Below are 4,445 nucleotides of genomic sequence, written 5' to 3' on the forward strand. Positions count from 1 at the left end.
ACCTGCATTTTACCGATAGAGTGAGACTCCACTCTAATGCAACTGAGAATACTACAAACACGAAGAGGTTTCATATGTACAAGAGGGAGCGAAAGCTCCAAGACTACTCATAGAGAGAGAATGAACTAGAGAGAGATGGACTGAAGAGTCTACATAAGAGAATATCTACAAGAGGGAGAGAAGGCTCTTGGAAGAGGCTTGAAGAGACTAGAGCTACAACAACATGAGGCCTAATGGTGGAAGAGATGATGAACAAGGGAGAGGAGGGCTCCTTTTATAGAGATTTTGATGTTTTCAACTTGAGGTGACCAAAAGCTGGTGGAGAAGCTGGAGCTTCATGCCTTAAGCAAATTGAGGAGTAAAGAGAAGTGCAGTTGCAGGTGAAATTATCTTTTAGTCTGATCTGATGATCTGATGATCTGTCTGAAAACCTGTAAGCATTAATCTTTGCAATTTTCCAACAATCTAATGATCTTGAAAACCTACAACCATCAATCTTTCAATCTGATGCTCTTGAAAATTTGCAAGCATAAATTTGATTTGCAATGCCTATGTGTGTGTGAGAGAGAGAGCAAGAAAGTGGAGAGAGAGAAAGTGGAGAGCGAGAGAGAGAGAGAGAGAGAGAGAGAGAGAGAGAGAGATGTAGATGGTTTGACAGTTCATGGCATTTTTTTTCCATTCGTGAAAATGTAGAATTCATAAGAATTGGGGGAAAAATGTGACACGTGGCTCAAGGACAAGGACGTATTTCATTTCATGGCACAATGCCACCTACCTAACTAGATCTGGCCTATTTGGATTTAGTACATAGCAATGTGCATTTGGCACACAACACTTTGTATTTGGTACATAGTGCTTTGCACTTTAACACATAACCACACACTTGTGTGGGAGGAGAGTCGCAAAATAAATTTGAAGACAATTTACAAAGATTGTAATTCAAAAAAAGTAAAAATAACTTTAGATATTAGAGATGAGATAAGTTGTTATTGTATTATATAATTCGATTGCAATTTGTATTTTTTAAATAGCAATTTGTATTCAGCATATGATCACATGTTTTGTTTTTATTTAGCACTTAGCAATTTGAATTTGGTTAATAGCACTTTGCGCTTCGTACATCGCACTTCGCATTTCGCACATACTTTCCATTTAGAATGGGGGGAGAGTTGGCACACTTCCTCTCCAAAAAGTATAAGACCAAGGAACGTGCCCTTCCTTGGGTTTATTTCAATTTGCATTTAGCACAGAGCAATTTGAATTTAGCATAGAGCAAATTGAATTTGGCACATAGGACTTTGCATTTAGCACATAGTACTTTGCAGTTAAGACATAACCACACATTTGTGTGGGGGGAGAGTTGGCACACTTCCTCTCCAAAAATTATAAGACCAAGGAACGTGCCCTTCCTTGGGTTCATATCGACTTGCATTTAGCGCATAGCAATTTGAATTTGGTAAATAGCGCTTTGCATTTGGCACATAGCACTTTAAATTTGGCAAATAGCACTTTGACTTTAGGTCTTATGGTGTAATGACATTGTTAATCTTAACTTTGAATTTGGCACATAGCACTTTGAATTTGGCAAATAGCACTTTGACTTTAGGTCTTATGGTGTGATATATGATTCTAGTAATGACATTGTTAATCTTAACTTTATGAAAGAACCTACGCTACATTATATTTTGCCATAAAAAACATAATATTGCATTTTCAAAATGTATCGAGAACATTCTTATTGATAAATTACCATGAGAAAAAACTCTATTACAATCATCTTTTCTTTTTTTGAATGTTAATTTGAGAAGAAAATTCAAAGAGAGAATTTGCTTCTCATATGAACATGAGAATGCAAATTCAAAAAGAAATTTGCTATGTGAAGAGAGAATTTTCTTCTCATATTAACTTTCAAAAAAAGAAAATGTTATTTTGTTTTGATTTTTGTGAAGTAAGTTATATGCAGAAGTAGAATACTTACTTTATTTATGTCCTTGTAGATCAAGCCCAATATAACGACTTGCAATTCAGTAATTCTCTGGAGTTACAAATAAATTGGAAGGCATTTTACAAAGATTGTCAATCAAAGAAAGTAATCTCGACCTGTAAGTATCTTAAAATAAGCATAACTTGCAACTTACATCTACTTTATTTAACCCATGCAAAACTTATGAAGTTAGCAAATTGAAAATTAATCTACATTGAGACTCCATATCTAGTTATGATAAAAAATTTTATGGCCTCAGGCTAGAAGTCACTCAGTAGCAACATAAAAATCCATAATGCCCTAAAAAAGGCCACACACTAGTGTGACTACATAAATGCTACAACCAAGTGTGATAGCACTAGATGCCTTTTCACATAGTAGGCCAATGTTGAGAAGTGATTCAAAATTTCCCACATGCAGTACTCTTGAAAATGAGCCAAACTTATCAACAGCCTCTGGTGGTGCATTCTAGACAATTCTCTGAAAGAAATAGACCAGGAAACCTCCCACAAGTACAGACAAGTAGTCAGCCAAAAATAAAGCTGATGGGTTAATGTGACAACCATCTATGCAAGACACTACCCCAAGTGTCACCACAGCATGAGAGAAGAGTCTTAGAAACAATGAAAATGGATAGGCTAATTGCTATTATCACTCTAACACCCTAAGAGGCATTGATAGTTTGTACAAGCATTTTCACAATAGACCATTGAAAAATAGTGAAGGCTTCTCGCATGAAGCATCGCCATCAGATGCAGTGAATGAGGGGCTCGTATGGGAAGGTAGGACACTAGCTTGAAATTGATCTAAAAAACCTTGTATCAAGTGGGGATGCAATTTCAACAGTGTTTTGTCAACGCTATGTTCTCTGCAATCACACTTTTGCATCCTCCCATAGTAAAGGGTGGACAAATGCAAAAGGTTTTCATCATAAACCATCTTTATCTAAGAAGCATTACAAGCATAAACTTGCTAAAAACAGCGAAGCAATTCATTGTATTGCAAGATAGGAGACGGAACCGCCGTGCTTATTGAATGCAAGATCGACGGAGGCAACTATTTTGGGAGAAACGAGTGGATTTTTTAATTTTCCGATAGTGTACACAAGATCGCCAGAGCCCCTATCCAAAATCTATGTTTCTCAGGCTTCTCTTGCATGCTTGGTGGCAGTGTGCATTCTGGCAAGACAATATCAAAACATCCACAGAGCATGCAGGCATTTCCTTAAAAAGCCCAGAAATAGAATGGTGAAGTGCATCAAGATGATCGTAGATCCAACCATTTACACCGAGCAGAAAGCCCAGAAACAAAACGATGAAGTACATGAAGATGACCATAGATCTATAGATAGAACGTTTGAAAACATAGTGAAACGATCGTTTCTAAGAACACATTGGAATTGCTACCATGAAAAAGTACCCATTCTCTGTAGCTTCCCGGCTATTGCACAAGGAGTCCCAAGTACAAACGAGTATCTAAGTTAAGAGAACAAAGTTATTGAAGAATTTCGATAGTTAAAAACAAATTCATATTCAAAGTTAATTTAGAACTTGTTTAAAAGGTCACAAAGTTTTCCTTATTTGAAAGTATAGATACAATTTAGAACTTCTTTGTGGGAATCTTCAAACTGTAAGAAAACAATACGTCTATGCTCAACAGATAACAGGATCTCGTATGCAAGAGAGAAAAGCAGATAGTATGGAGAATCAAAAATTTGATTACTATAAAACTGATACAATAGATGGCATTGCCTCCCAGACATGCGCTCCTGTGTGAGAAGCTTCGATGGCATGCTGGAAACAATAGAGAACAGAGGTTGGATGCTAAGGAATCAGGGTTACTATAGCCAGTGATAAATATGGGCTTCATGGGCTTGCTCTTATATATCCACCAGTTGTAGTCGATTAGACCCAATTGGGAGACCGCCGACCCAGTCTGCCCAAAACAGCCGACTGGAGGTCAGTCCTGAAATAGGCCCAGAGCCATCCGAGATCATCTGGGGCTCCAAATGGGCCCCGCAACACGAGAGTGGGCTGCCCATGAAAATGCTCCATCTACCCTCAGTGCGGTCAGTCATGGGATGCCTTCCTGCACTTGCATGTAGCCTAGTTGGCAGTGTGCCAACTCTATCTGAAGCCGTCCAGCCATCAGGCCACACATGGCCCCCATCTGATGTCCGAACCAGGACCTACTGGATAACCGAGCTACTCAAATGCCTTGTCATCATATGGGGGGCTTACAAGTAGAGTTAGCTAGTTCTTGCGTAATTACACGAGAGTGGAGCATTGATATCTAACACCCCCCCTCAATGTCCACCCGCAAGTGAACTTACTTTTTCGGCCCAATGCCAAGTCGATGAAGATGCCTCTCTAGCAAGTCTCTTCCAAGAGCCTTCGTGAAGATGTCTGCAACATTCTCTGTAGTCGAATAGTACACCAAGTTGACCTCTCCATCCCATGAT

This window comes from Dipteris shenzhenensis, chromosome 18 (assembly GCF_047967505.1).
Source record: "Dipteris shenzhenensis isolate YYH24624 ecotype China chromosome 18, Dip_SZ_1.0, whole genome shotgun sequence".
Classification (NCBI taxonomy): Eukaryota; Viridiplantae; Streptophyta; class Polypodiopsida; order Gleicheniales; family Dipteridaceae; genus Dipteris; species Dipteris shenzhenensis.